Source organism: Protomyctophum bolini (assembly GCF_963924005.1).
Source record: "Protomyctophum bolini genome assembly, chromosome: 1".
NCBI classification, from domain to species: domain Eukaryota; kingdom Metazoa; phylum Chordata; class Actinopteri; order Myctophiformes; family Myctophidae; genus Protomyctophum; species Protomyctophum bolini.
In genome coordinates, this window is record NC_137862.1 from 29,713,860 (window position 1) to 29,733,656 (window position 19,797).

At 43.4% G+C, this 19,797-nt stretch overlaps 1 protein-coding gene across 1 annotated transcript in view; it reads right to left on the reverse strand.

Moving 5' to 3' along the window:
* LOC308313258 (tetraspanin-18B-like) overlaps window positions 1–12,740 on the reverse strand; it is a 32,814-nt gene extending 20,074 nt beyond the window's left edge. Inside the window, exon 1 of the mRNA XM_080760289.1 lies at window positions 12,483–12,740. The gene's annotated coding sequence lies outside the window, so the exon portion shown is untranslated. The remainder of the gene's footprint in view (window positions 1–12,482) is intronic.
* Window positions 12,741–19,797: the final 7,057 nt, after the last annotated feature.

A 19,797-nucleotide genomic window follows, 5' to 3' on the forward strand; every position in this document is an offset into this window, starting at 1 on the left:
AGGAGTCATCAAGATTAGACACCCCCCTTTCCCTCCCAGAGGAGAAGATCAGCTTGGTTTATAGGTGAGAAGTTGTTCTGCCATTGCCTCACTGGAAGTCGTTATAGGCTGAGTAGTTGTGTCATACGAGCAGCGTTTACTTTCCTCTGAATCGTGCATGATTCCGAGGGAAAGTACGTCCTGTTCGCTTTAGTCTAGAGAACAATATTGAATGATGGCAACTGGACGGCAATTGTTAATTCAACTCAAGTGCTTTTGTGATTTCACCATTCACAGTGTTACAAGAATTGTACGACAATCTACGCTATCCTGCTACTCAGATATTGAGGCACAGTATTAACTAAATAAATTGATAACTTAATTGACAACATTTATGTAAAACTTTATGTTCAATATTTGTATGTACATGTACTGTCTTTGTGAGTGATGACCCAGGATCTCTGGCTCTCCAGTATGTTGTTAAATAAAGACGTAAATGCCAGTAAGTGTTTTCTGAATTCCAAATCCAAACAGATAAAGGCAAGGAAAGTGTCGATTGTCAAGTGATATTTGCCAGTGTACGTAACAGGGCAGTTGAATTAATGTGAGACCCTGAGGCTCAGCTATTGTAGCGATATACTGTACATCCATTACTCCCACTGGGGGGGGATGAGCAGACTTACTGTATATTTTTAACACTTCTATTCTATCGCTCTTCTGTTAAGGTTGGCAAAAAAAACAGATCATCAATAATTGATTTGACCCCCAATTTGACTGAATCACTGAAGACTAAATAACATGTTGCTCTTGAGAAGCAACAGAAAGTGTGTGTGTGTGTGTGTGTGTGTGTGTGTGATGTGTGTGTGTGTGTGTGTGTGTGTGTGTGTGTGTGTGTGTGTGTGTGTGTGCGTGCCTATAAAATGTACATATTGTATTACTAACATGATCACATTATTCAATAAGATTAACAACATACTTCCACAGTTTAACAATTTATCCTCCCTCCCTCCCTCAGGACGGAGGTTCAGCTGAATTCACACAATGTAATATAAAGGGCATGCAGGCTACATCGGCAACGGCTGTTTCTATAGAAACCAACACATGAAAGGAGGACAGAATCATGATGGATGCTGATGTTTGTGATGCTATGTGCTATCTAGGAAACGCCCCAGGCTCTCACATCAATGATGAAACATTTCTTAGTGGATTCACACTATACTATAACTTATATACACTGTGACCTTGACCAGTTGGGTTTCAACTTGGGGGCACCAAGACGGCCAGTTGGAAGGAGAGGGAAAAAAGAAGGAAAAAAAAGAATGATTCAAAATGTATATTCTTTTATTGTCTCCACCAGGCCGAAGGCATGGGGAGAGAGTATGTTTTGCACTCCGTCCGCCCGTCTGTCCATGTGTCCGTCCGTCCGTCTGTGAACAGCTAATTTCCGGCACCGTTAACCTGGTCGACACACACTCCCTGGATGCCAACGATGAACCTCTGCGCCAGAATTTCCAGAACGGCCTGTTATAGCGCCACCAGGAGGCCGCTTTGTGCAAAACAAGTTTTTGGACAGTACACCTACAGATTTTGTCCAAGCATCACGCAAATTGGTACACGGTCTCTCTAGAGCCATTCAACGAAACGGGTCTTTCAGATTTTTCAGACTCCATCCTGGTTGGCTAAGATTGGCTTCCAAAGTGCTCAGGAGTGCTCAGTTTCAAACAAAATGTTGCAAATCATGAACACATCATGTGATTTCCGTGGAATTGTGCACGCACATTCCCACTAGGCCGAGGAAGAAATGCCACGTGAACATTTTCAACTCAGCCTCATGGTGGAGCTATAACTCGCCAAAAAGTGTTTTTACCTCTAACTGCACAGATCTGTGGATAACTTTGTATGCCAACTCCCTAGAGGCCAAGGAAAAACCTTTGCCTGGAATTCTTTACACCTGCTCTTTATAGCGCCACCAGGAGGCCGACATATGTAAAACACCTTTTCTAATAATTTCACGCAAATCGGTACACATGCTCTCCATAGTCATGTGATCAAGACGCGTTTGTTTGATTTCTCATAATCCACCCTGATAGGTGGCTACGATAGGCTTCTAAACCTTTCAGGAGTATATAACAGCTATAACAGGCCAATTCCATTCTTACTTAACTCAAGTTTTTCTTTGCCAGTTGCTGCCTTCGCCAAATGCTTGCTCAGGGGGGGAAATGTTGGGTCTCTGCTCTGTGTGTAAAGTGTCTTGACAGGAAAACAGTGCATTTTGCAATCTGCCGAGATATGTAATTTAAATTGGGACCAATGTGTTGGACAGACAGATGGATAAACAGAATGACAACAGCCATCCTAAGAGCCTCACTGCTAGCGACGTTAAACACTGAAAAATCTCTGCTGTCGAGAAGAAACCACTTAACAGCTTCCGCGTATTTGTGCCAATTGCGTTTTTATAGTGCATTCGATCAATCGAGCCATAATGCTACTTACGTTAGCACGAAGCTGCAGGCGGAGGAGACAAAGATGCAGGCGGGGCTGCAGGCAGAGCAGATGAAGCTGCAGGCGGGGCTGCAGGTAGAACTGCAGGCGGTGCTGCAGGTAGAACTGCAGGCGGTGCTGCAGGCGGTGCTGCAGGCGGAGCTGCAGGTGGAGCTGCAGGTGGAACTGCAGGTGGAGCTGCAGGAGGAGCTGCAGGTGGAGCTGCAGGCTGTGCTGCAGGCGGAGCTGCAGGCGGTGCTGCAGCTGGAACTGCAGGCGGTGCTGCAGGCGGAGCTGCAGGCTGTGCTGCAGGTGGAGCTGCAGGCGGAGCTGCAGTCAGTGCTGCAGCTGGAACTGCAGGCGGTGCTGCAGGCGGTGCTGCAGGAAACAGGTCTGCAGCAGCGGGAGCTGGAGCTGCAGGAGCTGGAGCAAGGGCTGAGGCTGCAGGAGCTGGGGCTGCAGGAGGCAAAGCTGCTAGCTGGGTGTCAGCAGGCTGAGTGACACTGATGGCAGACCGAAGGGCAGGCTTGGAAGCAGGCCGAGACCGGAGACCTAGGAGCAGATACAGGTGGTCGCTGGGTAGGAGGCGGAGCTAAACTGGCAATGGCTGGCCGGGTGGACTTGGTGGTTTGGCGATCCAGGGAGACTTTCCCCCGTTTGTTGGCACTACGGGGACCTCCCAGAGCTAGACAGGTGCCAATCTATGGTTCCTTGACTTGAACATGCTCGGGATAAACAGGTATCTTCACACGGCTGCGTAGATATGAAAACAAGTCCACATACTCAGACTCCGCAGTATTCTGCTCAACAGGGCTGATGGGTTGCAGACTCGTAACTCCAAGCCGTATAGTGTGGGGAGCTGGCTGGGGAGCAAGATGCGATCCGGTCTCAAAGTCATTAAGCCTCCCACGGACAACATTCAAATGAGGAACAAAATGGCCAACCCATGGCTTCTCTTTGAACCACTGCTGGTGGGTTGAAATCTGCCATTGAAGTTCAGCACGCAGGTTAGGTGGTGAGGCAATGAGCTGATCAACCACAATTTCAAAATCCACCACCTTCTTCTTAAAATGCTGTAACTCTGCTGGGTTCATTTTTATGGTCAGTTCATACTGTCACGGATGTAGACAGAGAGTTGAACCCAAGGCAAAGTCACAACAAACAAGAGTAGAATAATAAAGTATTTAATAAAGGATATTTCTTACACAGGGGAATGCAGGTAGGAATCAGGCATGAATCAGAATGACATCAAGTCAACACAGGAACAGGCAGGACATCCATGACAACAGGTTATGAACTGACAATGAGTGTTTGCACTGAGTCCAGTTTTATAGGGACTAGGGAGCAGGTTGATTGGAGAAGTGTTCACTGCTGGGCTGATGAGGTAGTTGAAGACAGGTGTGTAAATGGAACTGGGTGTGCTGGAATGGGATATGGGAGTGGCCAGTGTGGAGTCACAGACTGAGAGTACAGCTACACGACTCTGGGTGTTTTTTGAAACGCACATTTCTATGTGCGTTTGGGCCTTTCAGCCAGACGCAAACGGCGTTTTCGGCCACTCAAACGGAGGTTTTTGGCAACGGATAAATAAGTGGAGATTTTCGAAAAGATCCGGATGGTGGAGCTGTGTAGTCATGCAAAACGGAGTTTTTGAGGAAGGATGACGTCACCTCCCTAGTCGCGCATGTTCGTTTTGTTGCTTTTAACACTGAGCATGCGCATCAGTTCATGGGTTGAAAAACGAACAACTTCCGGGGTGAACGCGAGGTTACAATAGAAACGACAACAAACACGATGGCAGTTAGCGCCACCCACCGTCCTCACCATCTAATACATGTAACTCAAACCCGATTCTGCCAGCTGCCTCGCTAGCCTAGTGGACTACTACGCAGACTTGAAATTTTTGCTTTTCTTCGCTTCGCTGGTTCGCGCCCCGCTGCCTCCGTTGTTTTTACAACCGCAGACTTTTTAATAGTTTTTGGATTAAGGTTGGTGAAGGATGCGTTGCTCCCCTGCTTGCGGTTATGTATGCAAGCAGGGGAGCAACACATCCTTCACCAACCTTAATCCAGTCTTTTTAATGCAACCTTAATCCAAAAACTATTAAAAAGTCTGCAGCTGTAGAAACAGTGGCGGCAGTGGGGCGCGAACCAGCAAAGCAAAGCATATATTACAAGTGTGCGTAGTAGTCCAGTAGGCTAGCAAGGCAGCTGGGAAAACTGGGTATGTGTTTATATTAGAACGTGAGTTATAAAGTTGCTCACTAGACGGAGCCCTGTCTGCACGTACTACCGGGTTACGTGGGGGATTTCTCCAAGAAAACCAGCTCACCGCGCATGCTCAGAACATTTTTCTATTGCGTTACATATTTCTTATCGCCACCTACTGGCATGGCATGCTTGTTGGAGTCAAAAATGATCGTTTTGGGTTGTATGTGTGGACACAGATATCTTTGTCATATGGGCCCCTGCCCATACGACAACGGAGTACGAAAATATCCGTTTTATTAAAGATTGAGTACGTATAGCCCAGGCCTGAGGGAGAGAGAGAATGTGACAAGGGGCGCTGTTTGCCAGAAACAGAGAGAGAGAGAGAGAGAGAGAGATAGTATTAGTGTTGCACTGTTGCCTGCTAATGAGAGAGAGAGAGAGAGAGAGAGAGGAGAGGAGGGGGGGAGAGAGAGAGAGAGGGGAGTTGCACCACTCAGTTCACACGGGTGTGATTTTGTTTTCTAATTAAAAAAAAAAAAAAAAATCTCCAAAGTAACTAGTAGCTAAAGTTTTCAAATAATTGTAGTGGAGTAAAAGCAAACATCTTGGCTCTGAGATGTAGTGGAGTAGAAGTAAAATGAAATCGGAAATACTCAAGTAAAGTACAAATACCTCAAAATTTTACTTAAGTACAGTACTGAAGTAAAGTACATTGTGACATGGTCCCATATTGTGCTCATGAATTATAAACTTCGATCCGAGCTTATTTTGAGGATTTGGTAGCGTGAACACCCCCCCCCCCCCCCCCTTGCCGGTCCGTGAACATTTTATGAACCGTCAGCCGGTCCGTGAAAATATAAAGGTTGGGAACCCCTGGATTAAATAACCCCGGGCAATTAAAGTGTTAATGGCATTTAATGTTTGTGTTGGAGACAAAACAAACATTAAACCCTGTACATTGTCAATGGAGTTTTTAATATTTGTTAAGACAACACAAACATTAAACCTGCGCCCCTCAATAAACATGCTATGAAAATGATGGCGGTGTTGATTTTATCAACTAAAACAGTTTTTCACTGGCAAAAACTAAATGAAAACTAAGCTGTGATCACTAAAACTAAGACTAAGATTCTCTCTAAGAAACTAAGATATTGACAATTCCGTGAAAAAATAAAATCTATTAGTAAAATGTTAGGAAGGGACTAGTGTACAAGAGATCCAGTATACAGTATGTCATTTTACACTTGGTTTGCATGCTGAGAATAGCCGATCTACAGCCATTATGATGGCATCAAGGCCCGCCAAAATACATTTTAGTTGACAAAATCTTCTGTAGATTTAGTCGACTAAAATCTTATGATATTTAGTCAACTAAAAATAGACTAAACACTATAACATTCAAGGTGACTAAAATGTGACTGAAACTAAAGGAAAACTATTCCAAAGACTAAAATCAAAATCTGCTGCCAAAAACAACACTGGCGGCCCACCCATCTGACCACTTAGCGTGACAGCCGCACAAACGCTTTCCATGTTTTCACGTTGGCTCTAATCCAGAAGAGGTTTGGGAAACAGAACCACTGCTCTACTCACTTCATGTTCCACTGCAGCCCCCTCTGTGTATCTATTTCACATTTACAGTCCAACAAAAAAACTGTCTCTGATAACGAAACCATTTTGTTCCAATTAAATTTGCGAATACATAACAAAACAAAATACAGAAAGCTTAGGTTTGTGCCTTTCATTAATAAGCATTTTTTTGATGAATGTCAATGCTAAAGCTTTGTTGTGCTGCCTGTAAATGTTGAAAATCACTTCTGAATATCACTTCAACAGTGCTGTTTTTTTCATGATTCATATTCCTGCAGAAGGCATTTGAAGAATTTATGCAACAGGACTTGGATAATTCAAAGCACTGTCATGTTTGGAGGTTGTAGGCTCTAGGCAGCAGCTCAGTCTGTAGGGACTTGACTTGGTTCAAGTTCCAGGCAGGCACAAACCACAGCACTGTGGGGACCGGAGAGGAGCCAATTCACCTCCTGTGTACTGAGCATGCTAATATATATATGTATCAATATGTTGAGCCTGTGTGTGTGTGTGTGTGTGTGTGTGTGTGTGTGTGTGTGTGTGTGTGTGTGTGTGTGTGTGTGTGTGTGTGTGTGTGTGTGTGTGTGTGTGTGTGTGTGTGTGTGCGTGCGTGCGTGCGTGCGTTTGTGTGTGTGTGTGTGATGATGATGATGATGATGATGATGAGATCATCACTCACTTTACATGATTTTTGAGGAGCGCTATATACAGCTTTTGTCCCCACACGTCTCAATATTTGAGAAATTAGGTCAAATGTCCACCAAATATGACGTAACTTTCTGGCAACAGGCATTCTGATTTGGCAGTATGAGATGATGCATGATGATGTACGATGATAAGAGCGCCCCTCACTTCACACGGGTGTGATTTTTATTATTATATACGTGCACAACTTGTATTTCATGTCAATTTGGTTCCATTTGTACACTCTCAGAGTTACAGACCCATAAGGGTCCATTTGGTTCCAAACTATCATTTAGCTGGGGACCCCCTGGAACTCCCTCAAGGACCCCACTTTGGGAACCAATGCGCTATAGCAACCAGGTGCATGTTGGCAGTTGCTGTGTGGATGGATCACCATGCAGAGTTTATGGACGGGTGGGTTTCTCATCAGAACCTTTTCCTACAGGTTATATGCAACTCTTAACGGAGCCATTGGAGCACTAGTGTTTAGAGGACCTGCAGGAAGGACCACACAGGGAGACCGCGTTGTAACAGCCAGAGCCATCTGGTTCCGTTTCTGGAGGACACACTATGAACATACGGGGGGAGGGGGGGGGGGGGCGTTTGGTGTGTGTGTGTCTGTGTGTGTGTGTGTGTGTGTGTGTGTGTGTGTGTGTGTGTGTGTGTGTGTGTGTGTGTGTGCGCGCATGCGGGCGTGCGTGTGTGTGTGCGTGCGTGCGTGCGTGTGTGTGTGTGCTCACATGCGTGTGAGACGTGCGTCCCCAACCAGTATAGTAGAATATTGAGAAATAGACATTGTGAGACCATTTTTAGCGTTTTAGAGATTAGGCATTTAGGAGGCTAGATTTAGGGGGTGGGTTGTAGTTTAGGAGGCTAGATTTAGGGGGTGGGTTGTAGTTTAGGAGGCTAGATTTAGGGGGTGGGTTGTAGTTTAGGAGGCTAGATTTAGGGAGTGGGTTGTAGTTTAGGAGGCTAGATTTAGGGGGTGGGTTGTAGTTTAGGAGGCTAGATTTAGGGGGCGGGTTGTAGTTTAGGAGGGTAGATTTAGGGAGTGGGTTGGAGTCATGCATGATTTATACTTCAGATTGCACCTTTAGTTTAGCCCCAAACAATTAAAGAACTAATGAAATAAATTGTGACGTGAAGTATAGTAGCTAATACAAACATGTTTGTGTGTGATTGCAGGCATGCCCAAGTCGAGAGCTAAAGGAATTGGCAAAATTATGTTCAGTGTGTCTGCGATAATTGGCAGTCGCCATATATGGAGAGGGCGATGCTTCCTGTACCCGCCGTGACCTGTATCCTGAAGCACTTGTTGTAGAGTTTTCCACAAGTTTGCGCATCCACTATTGTTTGTGCTCAAGAGTGTCTTGTTAAATGTGAATGCAAATAAAGATGGGGGGGGGGGGGGGGGGGTTATTTTCTATGGGTGCTTCATACTGTAACAAGACCCTGCTGTTAATCGCAGGGTCTCAGCTGTAGCTCGGTAGTAAAATAGATGAATGCGTTTGGTTGTGTGTAGCGCAGCAGTAAAACCAGTTATCATTCATACCACATGCATGATGACATACAGTATTATCCCTGCAGGGTGAAACAGCACTGGCTCATAACCCCTGCATAGGCCGGTCAATCTGACCCAAAATAAATTGCAATGGTAATCGTTCAAGGTATTTTATGATCTTTAGGGTCATCCAAAATTCAAAATTGATTATTATATAAATTGTGGATCATGGTAAATTCAGTGGTTGAACGTTGGGTTACCATTGAAAAAAAAAATTGAATGATGCTTTAAGTAGCATGTGACGTGTCAAACTAAGGGTTATTCATGATTCTCAACCCATTCCAAGCATTCGTTTTGCATTAAAAACTTGGGCTAAAAACGGTCATGGCCACTTACCTCATCACATTTTGTGAAGACGGCTATGGCTATACGGCTATTGTTGTTGAATATTATATACCGGTAGTCCAGTAAGTACACAAGATCTAACACAACGAAGAAACAGTGAACCTTGAACAGCAACAGTGCTCTGTCTTTTTTTGGGGGGGTGGGACATGGTGGGGTGGGGGAGGTCTTCTGTGCAGGGTGACAGGGCGACCATCTGCTTTTAAATTCAGTTTGACTGCAACTTAATCTCATTATGAGTGGAAGTCTTTGAAAAAGCAGCCGAGCATTAGCATTTAGCATCATGTGCCCTCTCAGTGTGTGTTTTTTTGGGGGGGGAAAGCCCTGCATGTCAATAGGCATTGTTCAAGCGTGGTGGTCATTTAATCAGCGGCTTCAAGGATGCTGCGTTTATGTTATTACTAGAAACAGCCTTTTTACGACAGGAGAGTGCCATATCACTCCGTCTGTCGTAGGATTTCTTCATTAGCTAATTACTTTAATCCTAATAGTGTAAAAACAAGAATGACGAGTCATAACTGCCAGGTGCAGAAAGCTCTTGTTTATGAACAGTATAATCAGTGTGTGTGTGTGTGTGTGTGTGTGTGTGTGTGTGTGTGTGTGTGTGTGTGACGCAGCCTCTGCCTCAGCTCACAGCTTCACGTTGCGCCGCTTAGAGTATGGGTTTTATGCTGTTCAGACTATGGGGTTTTATGGTATCCCATTGGCTTAGACATGGCAGCCTAGAGACGAGGCAGAAAATCATGAAGAGGTGGCTTCTAGACATACTGTTGTGGTGAATGTAGGTCAGGATGCTTTTCAAGCACCTGGCAAAAAAAGATGACTCTTTAAACAGAAGAAGATTAATCACAGACTTGTTTTGTTCAGAAAACCAGTTGTAATCAGGTATAGTGCTGAGATTCAACCTGCTATAACCACTTAACCGGTAAACAGGTTCCCCCAGGGGTCTATACTAGTCTCCTCGTTTTTTTGCTCTCTACATCAAATTGATTAATTGATTGATTGAATACTTTATTACTCAGAAATGATTGCGCAAAACACTCCTGGGGACTCGTTTTCATCACGGCCCTATAATCTCTTCACCGAAATGTCCTGATCTACCACCTCACAGCAACCTCATGAGCTTGTATAGATTTGCTACTTTCGCAGAAGTATCCAGTCTACGGAATGTTTGCTCGTTATTACATTTTGCATAATGCTCATGGTAATATTCGTGTGGTTAACCCACATGGATCTTAACGGGCGGCGGTGGATCAGGGGTAGAGTGGCCGGATGGTTTGAACCCTGTGGGCTCCCCCAGAGTTAGTGTTGAAGTGTCCTTGAGCAAGACACTGAACCCCTAATTGCTCGCGATGTGAAGGTTGGTGCCTTGCATGGTTTCCACCGCCTGCATCCGTGTATGAATGTTATGTGTGTGTGAATGGGTGAATGTAATGCACAATCTATCTAAAGCGCCTTGGATAAAGGCCCTATATAAATGTGACCAGTGCACCATGCATGGTGACCACAGTGCACGCAGTGCTCCACACAGCAGCGTGCTTCCTGACCTGTGGTGATTATATTGGCATTGGATGGTCTTTCAACGGTTTTGTGAAGCGAGGCAGCACACACGCACGCACACACACACACACACACACACGCACGCACGCACACACACACGCACGCACGCACGCACGCACGCACGCACGCACGCACGCACGCACGCACGCACACAGATACAAATAGATCAAATCAAAGGAGGGGGACAGATGGATCTGTGAATCACGTGACCAGAAAACATTGGCGCGCGCTCACACCATCTAGCTAGATCAGAGGTCTTCAAAGTGGAAGACCCCCCCCCCCCCCCAGGGTTCCTGGAGGTGGGGGGGGGGGGGGGAACCCCTCATGGTTCCTGGACGGGGGGTTTTACAGGTCTGTGTTATGGTATAGTCCTTGAAATTACAAAGTTTGAGAACCACAGATCTAAATAAATATAGTGCATGTTCAATCTAGATATGTACGTCCTTTAGCATGGTGCATTATCCAACAGACTTGTACTGTAAGTAAGTCACAGTTTCAATCACACAAAGGCATTCAAAATGATTGGTCTTGTCCGTGGCAAATATTTTGATTTTCTGTTTTACACACCATTATAATGTTCTTATTTTGATCATAACACCCACTTCACTCTCCAAGGTTTCTGTCACATTAGGAGTCCATATAGTATACTAGTGGTTCTCAAATGTTTTATTTGCAAAGACTCCCTTAACTCTGAGTGTTCAAATGGACCCGCTGTTATGGTCATTCAGGGCTATCTATTTATGTGTTTCTGGTAATATTATTGTCCACTCATTTTGTGGCAAAAATGGAATGTTGACAAAAATGTCCACCACAAGCCAACATGAGATGAACCCTGGCCCGAAGCCATTCAAAGTGCTTTACCCCAGTGCCCAAAAGGCACATGAACAATGGCTAACATTCTGCAAAATATTCTGAAAATATAGCAGATGTGTTAAAGCTCACAACGTTTAGCAACAGTATATAGAGGCCTGCTGCGTGGTTAAAGGCACAAAGATTGAACTAGTGAGCTACTAAACTAGGGAAAAAAAACAATGCGACAATTAAGTTAATTAGCCTAAGTTAATTGAGGACTGTGGTGTGGAGTCATTTGGTGAGAGGGGAGAAATAGTTAAAATTAAATCATGAAATTGTTAAACAAAACTCTTCATTCTATAAATAATATCAAATTAGCTCATTAAAGTAAATTGGATCTATGTAGATTAGGATCTATAAATGAGATACTACATCAAAATCATCATAATCGAACTTTGGAGCATGAACTCTGAAACTCTAAAATCATTTTCTAATATGCATAAGCACTGCAGTGCTGGTGCAAATAATTAAAGCTTAAAGCATCCATTAATTGAAACCTTTCTATGTTACTCTTCTCCATTTTCCTACAGCTGAACTTTTACTCCCACGCACGCACACACACACACACACACGCACACACGACACCTGGCAGTCATATCATCAGTGTTTCGACTTTCGAAGTTTAGCTTAATTTGAGAGTGAAGAAACTCTGGTTCTCTCAAAGCTAAACTTCAACAACTGGCATATAATTTACGTATGTTAAAGAAAAAGAAAACTCGAAATAGCAATATTCTGGCCTAATAAACTTAAGATTTTAATATAAACTCTCACTAAATCTAATAAGCTGAAAGTGGACATATATAGCCTACCGGTAAGTGTTTCCGAATTGTAACTTCTTTTCAGTATTCAATAAAAGTCTGTTATTATTGGGACACGAATCGATATGCCGCGCGCGCGCGCGCGCACACACACACACACACACACACACACACACACACACACAACTTAACTAGACGGCAACTCCTGAACAATATGCTTCCATCAGTCAAATAATAATATACTGCTGCAGGTTCGGTAAGGTTGCGATTAACCTGCCGCGCGTCAGAAGCACTTTCAGTAGACTAGGTACATGAAATGATGAAAAACTGCTGAAATGAAATTCGTTGATTTCAAATCAATAGCACGTGGTAATAATTAGTCTATGCAACGTCGCCCCGGAGGAATGCCTGTCAAGCCAGTTAGTTTAAAGCCAAATAATATATAGAAAGAATCGCATCTATTCTTACCGCAACAAAACAACGCCGTGTCCTCTAGAGAATCCCGGCCAACAGTCGTTCGAATCCTTATTCTGTGACGTGCAGATCTATAGATGTGTCCCAGTGAGTCTCTGTTTTCATAAATCCAGATCCACCACGATTGCACCGATCATATTATAATAGCCTAGGCTATTCAGTGACAGTCGTTAAGGTAGGTAGGCAGTAGGCTGCTGCTATTCGGTGTGTGTGCACACACGCGCGTAAAAGCCTCATACTCATCGCGCACTGTCTCTCTGTGACTGTGTTGCGTGAAGCGCCACCGTCTTTACTACGGACTGTTTGGGCTGTATAGTTACGCCCACCAGCCATAAAAACAGCAGGTTTTCTGCTGCTGTCGCCTCCCTCCCTCCTGTTTTGTGTGTGTGTGTGTGTGTGTGTGTGGGGGGGGGGAGATTAGCTAATGCTTCATTACAATCTACTGTTTAAAAAGAAAAAGAAAATATTTTAAAACCGGTTCTAACGGTATCTCTCTCTCTGTGTGTAAATGTAAACGAAGTCCACACCCACAACACCAGAGGGAGTGCAACAAACCATGTAGGCCTACAACCCAGATTCGGCACAAACAAGGGACTACATTATTTTCGCTCCTATGCCACCAAAATGTTGAACGCCCTACCAACAGTCATTAAGACATGTGAATCCCTTGGCTCCTTCAAAACCGCTCTCAAAGGGCACCTACGGACGGCTGCAATTCGAAACTGGCCCCCATAAAATCTGAATTCCCCCCCACCGCCCCCCCCTTTTCCCCTCACTGTATGCTTCTTTTCCCTTTTTGCTTCCTTTATGATGAATTCCTGTTCTGTTCTTTAACTATATAGAAATGTCTATTTGTACGTCTCTAAATGTTTTGATGAATTGAACATGGTGGACACTGTTGTAAACAAGTGTAATGCGTAATTGGGTCGTCCACTCACAGTTAACAGTCTTTGTATTGAGTTTGTCTTGAAATGTACTGTAATTCTGCAAACTGTTAATAAATGTGTGTGTGTGTGTGTGTGTGTGTGTGTGTGTGTGTGTGTGTGTGTGTGTGTGTGTGTGTGTGTGTGTGTCATCCCGGTTCTCTATACATCTGACCAGTCCGTTGGTACCCACTATACAGTAGGCTACATCTATGTTAGTGTGCATGTGCATAGCTGAGGGAAGTAGGGGTGCTGGGGGGGCTGGAGCACCCCCTCCCCCCAGGCACAGCCCCTCCTCAGACAGGAAGGGGGAAATAATAATAATATATAGGCTTTTATCATTTATATTTTGATAATCGGAGCCTTGCCATAGCCTATACACTTACACTCTTTCCCCTAATGGGTTTCTAATGGGTTAATTGCCTGTGTCAGTTTGTTCATATAACTTGGTGTGGAGAGGGAAAGTAAAAGCCACATTTCTGCATGGAAATGGAAATGCACGCAAAATGTGCGTACCCCCCCTCCTAAACGTTCAGCACCTGCTACTGTACATACTGTACCTTCCCGCAGCCCTGAGTGTGGGACTTCCATGTGATAGATGCTGGCAGTTCTTGATGTCTTTGGCAGTGTCCTGTTAGTCCCATTGTCTAGGCTGCTATTTTCTGCCTGACTGTATCTTGGTATTATAATTGTTATAATTCAATGGGAATTATTGTTTGTGTATAGGACGGAAAAGATGATTTGCTCAGACAAATCGGTCGTAAAATCTCCATTCATTGTCAATGGGAATGTAATGTTTGTGTAAGATGAAAAGCTACACTAATAGCTGAATATAAAATGACAAAATCACACCCGTGTGAAGTGACTAGTGAGGGGCGCTCTTATACGTAATGATGGAATGATGAAACTCTGAGCTGAACCCTCCATTTGGTTCCATTTGTATAATTATTCTGAGTTAAATGAAAACACTATGCTATAATCTACTCTTACTGTGGACTGTATGAGGTGTTTTTCTTCTCAGATTCAAAGTTTCTTTTGATGCCATGCCTTCAGATGTGTTGTAACTAATGCCAATAACAGATGCTAGGTTTATAGGTTTGATGCACATAATGTGTGCTTCCAGAGTAGACATTGTTTTAATCAGAAAACATAATAGCACCCTTAATTGTTTTTCTTTGCACTCTATTTACATGACCGTTTACGGTGCTGTCCTTTGTTGACTTCATGTTGTTTACTCATGCAGTCAGATCTTGTACATTATTGGAAGTTGTTCTTGTTCTGGTTAACCCATTCTGGACGGGAATCCCTCTTTGGTGTTTTAAGCATTATGTTATAATTTAAGCTAGTGAAAAATAGAAGATTGTAGGTCTGCTATTTTTGAAAAATCATGAAAATGCATTACTTTTGAAAAAAGCCATGACTTACATTACTTGATTACTCCCTGGAAAAAGTTAACTAGTTACACTACGATGCATTGTCACACAATTTGCCACTTAACAAATCTGTATAATCCTAATAAGGAGGATATACACAAGATCTTTCTTTATGCTCTTTAATACCAGGTTGTTGAACAAGTGAAGGAATAAAACAAAATGGGCCTTTCCAAAACGCTCTAGTGCAGTGGTTCTCTTGACCTTGTACCAGAGAACTGTACTGTCATGAAACAAAAGTTATAATATCCAATCAATCAATCAATCAATCAATCAATCAATCAAACCACCAGAGGGGGCTCAAGTACCACCAGTGGGTACATGTACCACAGGTTCTAGTCCCATGTTGTTATGACCAAAAGTCTCTCTTGTCCACTAGTCCCTTCCTAACATTTTAGACTAGTTTTTATTTGTTGACAAAATTGTCAATATATTTAGTCTTTAGTTTTAGGTCATCATAGCTTAGTTTTCATTTAGTTTTCTGCAGTGAAAAAAGGTGAAGTCGACAAACATTTGTTGTCATAGTATTAGTCGACGAAATCAACACTGTCTCTGTGTGTGTGTGTGTGTGTGTGTGTGTGTGTGTGTGTGTGTGTGTGTGTGTGTGTGGTCCAAGGGAAAAAAAGAGCTATAAAAAAACCAAACAAATGAAATCCAACAGAGATCATAACAGGTTGTTATTATGTTTTTCCTTTAGAAAGAAAGTATAATTTTCCAATTGGCTTGCAGGTTGCACCCGGAGGCTGGTGTTAAATAATGCAAAGACATTCTCCACTCTCGCAGTGGGTGAGAAACACCAGCGGGTTTCACAGCGGGAAGCAGAGCACATCACACCGACATGTAAAAGGGAACTCATAACTCTGCCTCCTTGCCTCGAGCCAACCATCAATTAGACTCTCCCAAAGGAACATTGCCTGCTATTGCGTCTTCACAGCTACTGTTAAGTCAAAAGTGTTGAAGCATGTGTAATATGGCTAGAGTAGCATAAGCATTATATGACCCTCTATGAAAAGTTTGATTGAATCTATAAGAATATTTTTGTTTTATAACTCTTAAGTCCCTAATAATTAACAAAAGCTGCTCTTAAATATGCTGTTTGGCTCTGGTGAAGAAAACACATTCGATTCTACTTTAATTTAAAGCAGGGGTGGGAAATATTTTTTCCCCAAAGAGCCAAATGAGAAACAAAAAATATTGTTGAGGGACGGGCCAAAAGGCTGCATGAACTCAATTCTGCATAATATACATTTTATTTCTATATAAAAGAAACAGTGAAAAATAGTAAATGGAATTGTTTTGACAAGCTGGTAAGAGTGTATGTTATTATTATTAGGTAATTAAAAAGTGAGGTTTCCTTAGAAAAATGTCAATATTCAATCAAATTGCCAAAACAATGGTAAACTATAGTTGTCAATCACACGCAATTCACGGCAGGAAACAGATTGTGTAAGTGAATAAGCCGGTCAGTCAGCCAAAGGGCCACAAGCGAAAAGGATCAATGGCACTATAGAACAAGAAAGAGGAATGATCCGAGCACTACAGAAAGGTAAAAAAATCACACCTGTGTGAAGTAAGTGGTGCAACTCCGTGTGAGCGTCCCCGCGGGGTCCCCAGACCCCCAGGAACGGGGCCAGGCCGGTTCCGGCGAGCCGGCCCGCGTCCGAAACGGTCGAGAAATGACAGTGTTACCATGTGGGGGTCCCCAGGGGGTCCCTCTACTGTACTGTACTGATACACCTGAAATCATCATATATACAGTTAATATGTATGTGTGTGTTAGGCTGCAGTAGACAACAGTGACACTTGGTTTTGAAAACCAACCAAATGCTATTTTCGTACTCCCAGGCAGCCAGCCAGGCAGGAAGGCAGGCACACACAAAGCTACTTAATGAAGTGGTTGCAAAGGAGGAGAGGACAGATATAAAATCAGTCTTCACTCTTCATCAGGGCATGTACTGTATGCAGTACTGTGTACTGTAAGTCTAAGAAGGAGTCGAAACATGTCAGCTTTCTTTTTTTTAAATTATTATTATTATTATTATTATTATTATTATTATTATTATTATTATTATATTACTTTAATTTAGTTTGAATGTTCAATGCTTGTAGATCTGCTACTTTTGCTATTTTCATTTTTTGAACAGCAACAGTTTTGACATATATTTGACATGAGATGTCCACCCGACAAGAGACCATATTAGGTTGTGTCTTCATAAAAGCCTTACTGACCGGTCTAGACAGATTATTACACACTCTGCCAGGTTCTGTTGCGCTCATCATCCCTTTAACTGTTTCTTCTGAAAGGCTTCCCAGACACATATGAACTGCATTCCCAACATCATTTCAGATCATCTGTACCTTTGTCTGTTTGAGGTGCTGTATAGGTTTGTTGACGATGAACCTCCCACACAAGGTCATTAAACGTCCTTGTGTGGGAGAACGTATGTTTGTTCTTGTGAGAAAGTATACATTTCTGATGTTTTTCTTACACAACAACACTGTGTGAACACACAGCACAGTTTCACTGCTGCTCTCAACCCATTTAGACCTGAGGACGATTCTACAAATCCTGACAGTGTTCTAAAAAACCTCGTTTCTATGTCAGTCGTTCTCAAACAATTTCATGTCAAGGACTCCCAAAAATATATGTAATTGGCCGCCGACCCCCGTCTGAAAATATGTAGTTCCAGGGACCCCCTCAGAAGCAAAGATTTGAGTTAAAAACTTAAGCTCTGAAATAATATATATTCAAAGATTTGCGCCACATTGATTGAATCTGCCTGTAACACATCCGCTGATATTCAGCCTATAATCCAACCCACCTCTCCACTGTATTGTTGTCCTCGATCCACCCTTTCTGTTCCGAAAAATACCAAAGGTCTGTTACCAAACTTACCAAACGTCACTCATCATGCTAGTCCACCTATTTCCGTGGGATAACTATTAGGTCAACAGATACATAGTTTTTTAAAGTGTAATTGTGACTTGCTCAAAAGTAGATAGATCAGTGCTTCCCAAACGTTTTCATGTCAAGGTCCACCACATTGACACTAATTACTAATCAGCCTGTGGACCGCCATTTGAAAATATATGCCAGGGACCCCCATAAGAGAAGATATATACGGCTCTAGCAGTGATTCTTAACCCGTTTAATTTCAAGGACCCCCAGTTTGACTTATCTCTGGGACCTCCAATTTATATTGTAAAATCAATGTTATTAACCGAGTGTACACTCTCAGAGTTACAGACCCATAAGGGTCCATTTGGTTCCAAATTATTTAGCTAGGGACCCCCTGGGACTCCCTCACGGACCCCTGTGTGTGTGTGTGTGTGTGTGTGTGTGTGTGTGTGTGTGTGTGTGTGTGTGTGTGTGTGTAGGGGTGGGGTGGGGGTGGCAGATTAATCTTGCTGTGCATCGATTCGTTTGATGCAGGTGTGTAGGAGTCACACCCATGCAGCTCTGAATCTAATTCTAGCAGGTTCTGTCACAGACCATATGAACCACAGCCCACAGTACAGTATTCACTGTATTGTTGGGGCTGTAACAGGCTTATGTTACTGTATGTTTGCAAACATACAGCAGTGTGCGTGTCTCTTTTTGTCTGTAAAACAACTGCCCTTTCCAGACCACGAATGCTGCATTTACTATTATATGGTGAAAGAAATGCCAGTCCTCTCCTTTCCATGCCATGCCGGAAGGCAGCATTCAGGAGAATTGCTTTGTTTCCCCCGAAGTCTCCTGAACTTGAACACAGTATTTTTGCTTTGAACAAATTTGTTTATAAATGCAATGTCGTTACACGCCGCATCTCCACTAGCTAAAGAGTGCTGGGTTGCCCCACCCCCGAAAATAGCTGATCTACAAGCTCTGAGCTTGTAGATCTGCTATTTTCGCAATTCTTGTCCAAAAGTGCACCCTCTTAACGGGATTTCAGCCCCTGCCTCTCTAACACTCTCTGCACGTCCCTGGCCTCGGTATACCCAGGCTTTCATTGGATGGAAGCAGCCAGGGACTCACTGCAGGCATTTAGAGCCCAACATGTGGTACAGTATGTACAGTACAGTACCCTAAACATCCAGCTATAGGGTCGCTCCACAGACTCCACATGACACTTGATTGAAAAACCACACACACTCAAACCATAAAAGCACAAAAACAGCTCCACAAAAAAATGATCCCATAATGAGCTTAAAGCACGTGGTTCCTAAACGTTTTTCATGTCAAGGACCCCCAAATTGACACTAATTAGCCCGCGGACCCCCATTTGAAAAGATATGCCTTCAGGGCTACGGACCCCCATTTAAATGGCATTTCTATCTCTGGGACTCCTAATTTATATTGTAAAATCAATGTTAATCAATGTTAATTTAACTCTGAGAGTGGTTCCATTTGTACACTCTCAGAGTTACAGACCCATCAGAATCCATTTGGTTCCAAACTATCATTTAGCTGGGGACCCCCTGGAACTCCCTCAAGGACCCCTGGGGGTCCCCGGACCCCACTTTGGGAAACACTGGCTTAAAGCACATCAACAGGGGGTCCACCACATTCCATATGGACTCTTAACCCAGCAAGCCAAATTACGTCAAGATAACGTTATGATGACGTCCTCCAGTGACTCTGGTGACGTTCAGGACTAGGCCAGATCACAGGGGATGATCTTTACGTCATTTCCAGGACGTCTTCACCAGTTATAGCTTATTCTGGGCCAGGTCTGACTATTTATGATTACTTAAGTTGATCTGGCCTCGATCAGACTCTCTCTGATTCATCCGGGGACGTCCGTTTTAGTGGGCAGAATTTATGTTGGTTGAAATCATGTGATATTTTGGGCCAGATGACTAGTCTTGGCTTGACTTGATCTGGCCCCAATAGAGACGTCACTAATTCATCCAGGTCCTGACCGTGCTTGCTGGGTCTGCAACTCTGAATTATTAACAGTGTAGATTGAGGTT